This window comes from Tamandua tetradactyla, chromosome 6 (assembly GCF_023851605.1).
Source record: "Tamandua tetradactyla isolate mTamTet1 chromosome 6, mTamTet1.pri, whole genome shotgun sequence".
NCBI classification, from domain to species: domain Eukaryota; kingdom Metazoa; phylum Chordata; class Mammalia; order Pilosa; family Myrmecophagidae; genus Tamandua; species Tamandua tetradactyla.
The window spans coordinates 168,208,498-168,219,208 of NC_135332.1; the positions used below are offsets into that span (position 1 = coordinate 168,208,498).

General features: G+C 46.4%; 1 long non-coding RNA gene across 1 annotated transcript in view; it reads left to right on the top strand.

Annotated features, from left to right (window-relative positions):
* LOC143689019 (uncharacterized) overlaps nt 1-9,863 on the top strand; it is a 104,869-nt gene extending 95,006 nt beyond the window's left edge. The window contains exon 3 of the long non-coding RNA XR_013178470.1: nt 9,552-9,863. This is a non-coding gene — a long non-coding RNA (uncharacterized LOC143689019). The remainder of the gene's footprint in view (nt 1-9,551) is intronic.
* The last annotated feature ends 848 nt before the right edge of the window (nt 9,864-10,711 follow it).

The window sequence follows — 10,711 nt, forward strand, 5'->3', positions numbered from 1 at the left end:
GTCTCGTGACAAACTTCCTCTTCTTTTGGTTTTTCCACCTTCTGGTGGCACAGTTTCTTAGTTTGCCAGGGTTGCTATAACAAATCCCAGGCAGTAGGTTGGCTTAACAACAAGAGTTTATTGGCATATGGTTCAGAAGGTTAGAAGTTCAAAATCCAGATGTCAGGAAGGCCTTGCTTTCTCCCCCAAGTCTGTAGAGTTCTGCTGCTGGCTTGCTGCAATCCTTGGGGCTCCATGGCTTGTGTCTTTGCCTCCCATCACAGGATAATCTTTTTCTCCCTTGTGTTTGCCGTTCTGGTTTCCACTGATTTCCAGCTTCTCCCTGTGACTTTCTTTTTAGAAGGCCCCCAGTAAGGTGGATTAAAGCCCTCCCTGATTCTGATGGACCATTCCTGGACAGAATCTTAGAAGATCCTAGTCACAAGTAAGTTCACAACTTAACTGATAATATGTCTTCAAAGGGTCCTATTTACAAATGGGTCCGCACACACAGGGACTCAGATCAAGATCAAGAACGTGTCTTTAGTCGGGGTACACAATTCGGTCTACTACACACAGGCATCCTGCGGGTTAGCCCGGACTGAAATCACTCTCCTCCTCGCTTGCCATGCCCCAACCCTATGCATATCCAATTAGTGACCAGTTCCCCTTGGATTCTTTGCCTCCTCAGTGTTTCATGCACTTTCCCCTCCCTCCACTTCTCGCTGTTCTGTGTTAGTGGTCATGGCTCATCATTGCCCTCAGGGTACGGGAATAGCTTGTCACCTAAGCTCTCTGGACTTCTCCATCCTTCCTACTGACAGCCTGCAGAGCGATCTTCCTACAGTCCTGGATCCAGTCACCTGGATAAAGACCACAATGCCCTGCCATTGCCATTTAACCCCTTCCTAACCTGCTCCGCCTTTCCTCCCTCTTATAGGTCATTCCAGAAACATTCCTTGGACTGTGTCCTAAATACCTGGAATTCCATTCATGCTTCCATTCACCATACAGCAATTTTTCTTTTGATTGCCTACTATGTGTCAAGTCCCAGGGAAAGCAGATGTGAACAAGGAAGACGTGTTCTCAGTTCTCATGTAAGCCTCCATTCTGGTGGGGGATGTCAACTTAATGAAGTGAGAAAAATAAATAAAAGCTAAATAATTTCAATGAAACATATGAAGGGAAGAAGCAAGGGTGAGAATGAATAATGCAGTGGTAAGGTGGAGGCTACTTTGTATAAGGTGGTCAGGGATGGGCATTTAGGTGGTATCAGAAGGTTCTTGGGAAATCAAGATTATGTAGATAAAGCAATTAACACGGGCCTGATGCGGAGTAAATGGACAATAAATGTTAGCCATGATTATTCATTAGTTCATTCATTCAGCAAACTGTTTTTGTTCTTTAAACATTCTTTTCCCATTTTAACCACGTAAGTATAAGTCAGTGGCATTAATGATATTATATCCCATCTCATCCATTACCAAAACTTTTTCATTACTCCAAATAGAAACTCTGGACCCATTAAATGATAACTCCCCATTCTCCCCTCTCCCGGCTCCTGGTAACCTCTAATCTACTTTCCTTCTTTATGAATTTGCTTATTTTATATATTTCATATAAGTAGAATCATAGAATACTTGTCCTTTTGTGTCTGACTTATTTCACTTGGCATGATGTTTTCGAGGTTCATCCATGTTGCAACATGTGTCAGAACTTCATTCCTCTTTATGGTTGAGTAATATTCCACTGCATATGGATACCATGCTTTGTTTGTCCACAGGTCCTGACAATTCTTCTCCTAGGTATATACCCCAAAGAATTGAAAACAGGAACTTGTTATCCAGTGTTCATCACAGCATTATTTGCAATACCCAAAAGGTGAAAACAACCCAAATGTCCATCAGCAGATGAATGGATAAATGGCAAACATTTTTGGAGGGCTCATCCCATGTGCTTAAAGAGTCCCAAGTGGAGAATTATCTGAGCTCCCTCAAACCTATTAGCATTCTTAGTTTTGCCCTTCAGATAAATAAGCTAAATAAATCCATACCCAAAGTGGGAATTAATTCTGCTTTCTTCTCAAACACTCCACAAAAGATAAATGTCTCAGCAGCCTGGCTAGTAAATTCCACTGTTTTTTTCCTTGGTGTTATCTCGAGCACAGGTGTCTCCACATTGCTCTCCCACAGCCCCTTTCCAAAGGTTTTGATGTTGCAGTTGTCTTGAGGCCTCTAAATATGGACAGTGCTGACAGGAAACCACCAAGACGACCTCTGATTTTGAGTAGGACAGACGTCAGTGCCTGCTTCTTCCTAACTTGCAAATATCCCTGAGATTCTTGGTTTCATGTCAGTGTTCTCAAAGCATCATTTTCTGGGCTGTTGGCTTGTTATGGGAGGATTGCTGGGGAATTCTGGATCACAGGCCCTGGCATGCTGATTAAATCAAACAAATGAAATGGAGAGGAAAAAAGACTCATGGGTATCTTTAGGAAAAACAAAAACCAAATTCCCCACATGTAGAGAATGACGTGGCGTTTGAATGGGAGCCAAAAATTCCTATCACATTGCGCGAGAGCTGACATTTCAGGGCTCCCACCCCTCATCACCCCCAGGATTGGATTCTGCTTTAATGTGCAGCCTCTCACAATGTCACAAAGGTTGGCAGGACCAAGAACAGCACATTGCTGGTGACTCCATGCTAATGATCAGTTCTTTTAGATAATTTCTCATGCCTGACCCTGGGCTTCTCTTCATGAACCCTAACTCCTTCTCTATTGGCATTTGGCAAATATTGCTTACCTTGGACGTTTGGGAAGCTGCCCAGAAGTTATGTCTTGTGTACATTGGCCTTGAGTCCATTAAAGTATTTCTAGTCGTTGTGAAATGGTTTAGTTTAGTTCAGTACACATTTACTGAGTATTTTCTCAGTGCCAGGCCCTGGTGCTAGGAGTGGGGGGTCGGAGATGAAAAGGTCTGGTCCCTGCCCATGATATGCCCTTGATGAAATGGGGGAGGTGAAGGTGATTCAGGGCTGGGATGGCCCCGCCTGGGGCAGAGCGGGCAAGGGGCAACAAGGATGCTGTTTGGGGGAGATGGTAATTGAGCTGAGTTCTGAAGGACAGCCCTCAGCCTTACCACTTTCTTGTTTGAGCACACTGGACTGGGAAAACTCCACTGTTCTGTGTGATCTATGCAGGACCCTCATTTTCTCATTGTTTGATCTGTAGCCCCCACATCTAGCACTGCCAAGCACATAGTGGGATCTGGTCAATACTTGTTGAATGAATGAATGGGCATGTGTGCATGAATGAATGGATAGAAAAGTGGTGCCTTTAGTTAGCAAGCTGCAGAAAGTGGGTCCCCAGGTGCTAGAGGCATCAGGAGTGGAGGTGGGCATTCTGGGTCACCTGGGTGGCTTGCTATTCCTTGATAAAAGTTGATATTTAGGATAGTCTTCTGTTGATGTGCAGATTAACCTGTAATAAAGTTGAGGAGGACTGAATAGGGAGGAGGAGAAGGGACCCTAGCTTTGTCCATTGCCCACTCTGTACCAGAAGCTGGGCTGGGTCTGTTAATGCCCATTATTACCCTTCTCGTCATCATCCAAAGAACTCTTCAGGTGGGTAAAAATGCCCCCATTTTCCAGATGTGGAAACTGAGGCTCAGAGAAGTGAAGTAACCTGTCAAAGTTGCACTGCTATGTAAGCACCTGAAGCAGAACTTGGATCCAGGTCTTTTCTGCTCCCGGGTCTCTGTTCTTTGCAGTACAACCTGCTGCTTCCAAAGACAATTGCTGGCAAGGGAAAGTAGTTGGGGTCTCCCAGGCAGGAGCTCTGAGGCTGAAGAGGCTTTAATGCCTTCCAAGTCCAGATAACTGGGGGGTGGGGGGTTGGGAGAGTCGGTCAGGATTCTCTGAAAAATGATCCAAGGATGTAGCATGGAATACAGTACGGAGTGCTGGGGTCTAGATCATCAGCAGGCCATCAGACGTGCACTGTCAGGGTAAAAAAGCAATCTAATTTTCTTCTTACTTACATTTCATACTACTCCAGGCTATATTTTTTTCATTATTCTCAGATAGATCTGCAGTAACAGCAGTCTTTAAAGGTCAGACACCCTCTGGTTTCCTATCTGATTTAAACAGCAATTTATCTGAGCATATCATTAAGCCCTTGTTTTCACCCAGAGCAGCCTGGATTCGTTCAGTGATGCACCCACTGACTCCCTCGGCGGGCATGCTAGCACCCTGTGTGCCGAGGACTGACAGCTCGGGTTGGGGTTCGAGGGGCATCAGGACTGCCTCTGCCCCCTTCAAGAGCTCCCGTTCCAACTCGAACTAGCCCTGATGGTGCTGTGAGGCGAGCGGCGCTAGAACAAATGGAGCAGAGGGAGGTTGGTGGGGTGGACAGGTAGGAGGAGACTCCACGGAGAAGGTGAAGGCCAAGTAAGACTTGGCCAGGCACGGCAGGGACAAGGCGCAACGGCGGAGGCTGGGAGCGCAAGACCCGTCAAGGCTGGGGGCAGAGTCAGACATCCCAGGAAGGATTACACATTTCTGTAAAACCAGTCATAGTCCTTGCCCCCTGGGACATTACAGATTTTTACTATAGGCCACGAAGGTCAATTCAGCCTTAGGTTTTAAGATGCGAGCACTCGGGATGTCCTGTTGGTTATGAGCGAGAGGATGCAGCAGTGGGTGGGGCGGGGGGGACGGTGGCAGCCCCAGGCATGGGACGGGTTCATCTTCCTTCCTGGCCACCCCTGCTTATGGGGAGAGAATCAGGAAGAGTCTGATCAGGGTGGGGCCAGGATGCCAGCGACCCAGGCCTGCTGGAGCCACGTCACCCTGCCGGGGCCTGCCTGATGCAGTTTCTGGCTTGGCCGTGACCTGGTCAGTGGCTGGTGGTGGCCTCAGCAGAGGCAGTTCTGACAAATGCTGCTGGGAGTTGGGGGTTAGTGGCATTTTGCAGTGCTAAAGACACGCAGCTTTCTCGGGCTGCCCGCTCCCACTTCCATTCATCCTGCTCCGGTGTCTTCCCTCTGTTGCTGTTTGCTCTGCTGGCTCCTCCTCCTTCTTTCCCCTGCTCACGGTGGTAGGTTGGGGTGGGTGTTCCAGATTGTTGTCTGAGTTTTCCTGCTTAGCCCTTGTTCTGCTTCATTTTTCCCCTTGCCTCCTTGCCTGCAGAGACGACTAGTCAGGCTATTTGACATTTTTTACTTAAAACTCTTCAGTGTAACTGCTGCTGGCTAAATATACTTTGGCCCTTTGCTATGGACTGTGAGTCTATACTAGGCCAGCAAAGCCAAAGTAGGCTTGTGCCAAAACCATCTCTTGCTTTCTTTTTGAGCTGAGATTATCCTAAGCAGCTTGGAAAGGATCCCTCAGATTCTGAGGGTGTTTGCAACCTAATTAAGATATGGGTGGGGTGGGGGGAGGTTGGCCGTGGGACGTGCAGGTGTGTGAACTCATCTGCCACCAAGGCCTCTTATGTGACACACACAGCTGGCTTGCAGTGGGTTTCCAAATGAGTTTGGCCTTGGTGCCAGCCTTCTTTATAAATCCCAGAGGGCAATTTACATAGCTCTTCTGTGCCTCCAGGAGGCTTGGGCAAGCTTTGGGTCACCACAAACTCTAGCAGCTTATTAAATACTGGACTGAGAGAAAAGGAAAAGAAACTCAAGGCATTAGCAAGTCTATGACAGAAGGATTTCTAGAGGCTGCAGGAAGGCATAGATGACAGGACTCCTACTTCTAATTCTGAGCAGATAGGGCCCTGCAGGCGAGGCCTTGCACACATCAGGCTTGACCAAGTAGGCCGCGTTGCTTCACACCCATCGCTATTGCCGGCCTCAGTTCAGGGCAGAAAAGGGAGCGGGAAAGAGGAAAGGAAAGAAGAACAGTTTAGCAGAGAATCTGGGGCACTTAAACTAGTTTTTGTACTCTCGTCTATCTTGGAGTTTGAGTTGGAGATCCCAGAGAAAATGCACCTGCAATCTCTTGATTCATGTATTGATGCTTAGTCCACTTGTCATATATTTATTGAGGATCTGCAATATGCATGGCAGGTCCTGAGCCCAGCACTGGAAATGCAGAGGAGACCCAGACAGATGTAAGCAGTCTAGGGGGGAGGTCAGTGATAGAGTATTTGCAAATATGATGAGGGTCTCAAAAGGAGGTATAAGTATTTGTAAATAAATTAATTTTAAAAATTCATTGAACTGAACACTTGAGATCTATGTCTTTCCTAGTATGTAAATTATACTGCAATAAGAATATACCAGCACCATTCACACAGCCCCCAAACTGGGGTCATGGAAGTCTTCCCCAGAACTAATATAGTCCCTGAAGCCTTGGAGGAACCGCTCCACCCCAGCCCAGGATGCAGCTACTGGAGGAATCACACCCCTGCTCTGGGAGTTAAAACCCTCTAGCTGAGAATGAAAAGTATTTGCAAAGTGCCCTTGGGGGACGTGGAGAAAGGGGGAAATATTTAACATTCTCATCTGGGGAATTTCTGATATTCTTGCAAACAGTGGGGACAAACTATTCAATAGGCTGAGCCCTCAATTTTGGGGCTCGCCCCTATGAGGCTTATTCCTGCAAAGAAGAGGCTAAGCCTACTGATAATTATACATAAGAGTCGCCCTGGGGAGTCTCTTTTGTTGCTCAGATGTGGCTTCTCTCTCTCTCTCTCTCTAAGCCAGCTTGGCAGGTGAACTCACTGCCTTCCCCCCTACATGAGACATGACTCCCAGGGATGTAAATCTCCTGGCAATGTGGGACAGGACTCTCAGGGATGAGCCAGGACCCAGCCATCATTGGAATGAGAAAGGCTTCTTGACCAAAAGGGGAAAGTTTCAGTGGCTGAGAGATTTCAGAGTCAAGAGGTTATCCTAGAGGTTATTCTTATGCATTATATAGATATCCCTTTTCAGTTTATGGTGTATTGGAGTGGCTGGAGAGAAGTAACTGAAACTGTTGAGCTGTGTTCCAGTAGCCTTGATTCTTGAAGAGGACTGTATAACTATATAACTTTCACAATATGACTATGTGATTGTGAAAACCTTGTGTCTGATGCTCCTTTTATCCAGAGTATGGACAGATGAGTAACAAAATATGGATAAAGAATAAATAAATAATAGTGGGAACAAAGGGTAAAATAAATTGGATGGATATAAATACTAGTGGTCAGTGAGCTGGAGGAGTAAGGGATGTGATATGTATGAGTTTTTTTTTTTCTTTGTTTCTTTTTCTGGAGTGATGCAAATGTTCTAAAAAATGATCATGATGATGAGTACACAACTATGCGATGATATTACAAGCCATTGATTGTACACCATGTTTGGAATGTATGTGTGTGACGACTTCTTATTGGCATTTAGTGATTAGAGTATCTTAATACCATCATTTAATATCATTGAAGAACCTTCCATCGCTATCTTAGGTAATGTGACTGGAGAAAATAGAACAGAAAGTGACTTGTCAGCATTGGGTGCAGAATATATTTAATACTAATGTATTATTCAGTGTTGTTTGGGACTTTCTGGGGCTCGTGGTGCCAGGGGACACAAAAAAGGGGCAGTGGTTGGCATTGGACTGGTGGTCTGGTGAACGTGGGGCAGGGACCCTAATTAGATTGCTGAGCTCCTCCCCCAGCTAGACAGCCTCTTCTCTGCTGGGTCATTTGCTTAATCGTCAGGCCTAACAGGTTAAAGAGGAAATGCTTAGGAAAGTTCAGGGTGTGTGGTGTGGGGGGGAATGTCTCCTTTCCTACTACTGATAGTTGCTTCCTGATGGAGATACACTGGCCACTCCATCTGTCACTCACTTTGCCCTGGGGAGGTGAAGTTAAGTTAACTATCTGGTAAACTTGGAGAGAATGACTAGGCATGCCTCCCTCAGCTGGATCCTTCTTGCCCTTGGGAGCAAGCTGTCCATGTTCCCCGTTTGGGGAGGTCTTCCCTGGCCTGGCATTGTCTGGATCTAGAAGGGTAATTTTGTCTAATTCTGGGATTCACTTATCCCCCATTTAACTTTTACATGAAGCTACTTCCTTTGACTTATCTTTATTGCTAGTAAAGATAATATTTTGTCCTCAAAAAAAGAGGGGGGGGACAGAGAGAACATTTAATAGGAGAGCTTGCCTGGCCTCAGGGGGAGAGGCTTTGGTACAGTGACTTTTACCTAATGTGTAAGATTTAAGTTGAAATTAACTCAGGTGAAGAGGTGAGAGAAGTGTGGATCACACAGGGGCAATTGCATAGGCAGGAGTGGAGGGCAGGTGCAAGAAAATAAAAGAAAGACTAGAGCAGAGACAACTGCCTGGGGTAGGGGCTAGGTGTGTGGGTGGTAAAAGATGAGCCTGGAAAAAGATAGATAGGTGCTGGATTATAGAATTTCGATAGGCGATATTGAGGATAGGACCTCTAGGCAAAGGTCTCTAGGAAGCTATGATTAGATTTGTGTTTTAAGAAGATTTCTCTGGGTAAAGCTTCAACGAAGGACTGGGGGGGCAAGGAAAGAAGCAGGGAGTTCACTTAGGAGGCTAGTTAGAGATGGTTTGCTCTAGAGAAGTAATGATGATAGAGGAACGAAGAGGTGTTTGTGATATATTACAAGGATGCGGTTGACAGGACCTGTTGTATTGAATGAGAGGATGGGGGAAAGAGATAATGGTTGGGTTTTTTACTTGAAATCTGAAAACTTGTTATTGCCTCATATTACAAGTGGGGAAGACTCAGGGAGGAGTCGATTTGTGGAGGAAGAGGTTAGCCTGTTTATGTTAGGTTGAATGGGCCCAGGAGACATCTAGGAAGCTATGTGGAGCTCAGATGAGAGTCTGAACTGTGCACTTGGGAGTAGGATGGCCAAACTTCATCATGGCTCTTCTGAGCCTCACCTCCTGGCATTCTCACTGAATAGGGTTGATCTGTGTAATTGTTAAGATATTGCTGAAATGATGCAAAAATTCTAAGGCTAGGTCATGAAAAATGCTGCAGCTTCCACCTTCTCCCTCTTGGATCACTCATTCTGGGGGAAAGCCAACTACCATGTTGTAAGGACACTCAAGCAGCCCTATAGGAGTGTTGCTGGGTTTGGCTTCCCAGGTTCTAAGCCATGCCACGAGAAAGAATTCAAGGGCATAGCACAGCATCTATCTGCTTACTACTCTGTAAGCAGGAGAAAATTTATTGAGAGCACGTGTGAGATGACAGGCGGGTACTCTCGCAAAGACAGAAGTGAGAGACAAGAGGCCTCAGCAGAGTGGGGCAATCTGCCTCCGTAGATTAGCCTTACTTACTCCCCTGACCCCTCCTTTTTGGGGGGATCTTTCTCCTACTTTCCGTTCTCTCCAGGGAGGTGCCTGGTGATAGATTGTGCGTTGGGTAGGTCAGTTGGTCCACCCTTCCTCATAGATGACCCACTCAGGTGGGGGTTATTTGGCCCCCAGGTACTTTTTTTTGCTGTTCTTCCAGAGATGTCTTTCTCCTTGAGGCCTGACCACTTCTGGGAATTTGTCTTGCTCAGCCTAGCCAGCTGACACCCTCATCTGAACCCTATCTCAGGAGGCCCCCCACGGTGAGAAACAGTCATCCTTCCAATGGCCAACACCACTTTGCCGGCCCTGTGAGTGCACCACCTTGGAAGGAGATGCGTCAGTCCAGCCAGGCCCTCCGATGACTGCAGCCCCGGGCAACATCTTGACGACAATCTCCTGAGAGATCCTGAGCCAGAACTGCTCGACTACATCAGTCCTGGATTCTTGACTCACAGGAATTGGGTGAGAGAATAAATGGTTACTGTTTAAAGCTAGCACATTTTGAGGTACTTTATTAAGCAGCTGAGAACATCACGTTCAATATGAATTTGCCCCAAACTGTATGACTTCTTTAATAAACCATTCTATGTGGTACATAAACATGGGCCTTGGCCACTCTGGCCTGCCCGTGACCTCCATCCCCAACTGCCTGGCTGGTGGTCAGACACAGGCTTTTTGGCCTGTTTCTAATCCTCCTGGATTCTATCCTCAAGTGGCTCACTGGTTATAGCCCCTCATGCCTGCAGATCCAGCTCTTTGCCTAGCTCTGGGTTCCCTGGCTTCTCTCCTCAATCACAACTCACTCAGACCCTTTGTCGACTTGTTGGGAGGATGAAACAGCCTTTCCTTTGGGCCCACCTCCTGCCCTAGAGTTTGTGCTCCAGAGTTGGATGTCAGGGATTCACGTCGCCACTGAACTTTATCTGATCTGATGCTTTAGTATTTCTGGCAACCGAGACCATCATAGAGAAACAGAGATGAAGCAGGAAGAATAGAAGGACATTGAATCTAATATGGTGAGATCTCAGGCCTTCTGGATGGGAGGAGAAAGTGAAAGTAGTAATAGGGGTAGGGTAGGAGACTGTGGTAACAGGAGTAGGGGGGTGGGGGTGTGGCAGTAATAATGAGGGGTACTAATACTAAATTGGAGAATCCTCCTGAATGCAGTAAATCTGACCTGGTTTAGGCCAGCATCTATACCTGAAGGATCTACGCCAGTGTTTAGAGCTACAGCAGCAGGGGCTTCTGGGAAATGGCAATGCTGGGCATTAGACTAGGTGGCAGTGAGACTGTTTCTAACTGCCCACCTGTACTTATTCATCCAATTATGTCATTCAGCAAACATTTATTGAGCACCTATTACGTGTCAGACACTACTCTAAGCAGCTACAGCAGTGAATGCATAGA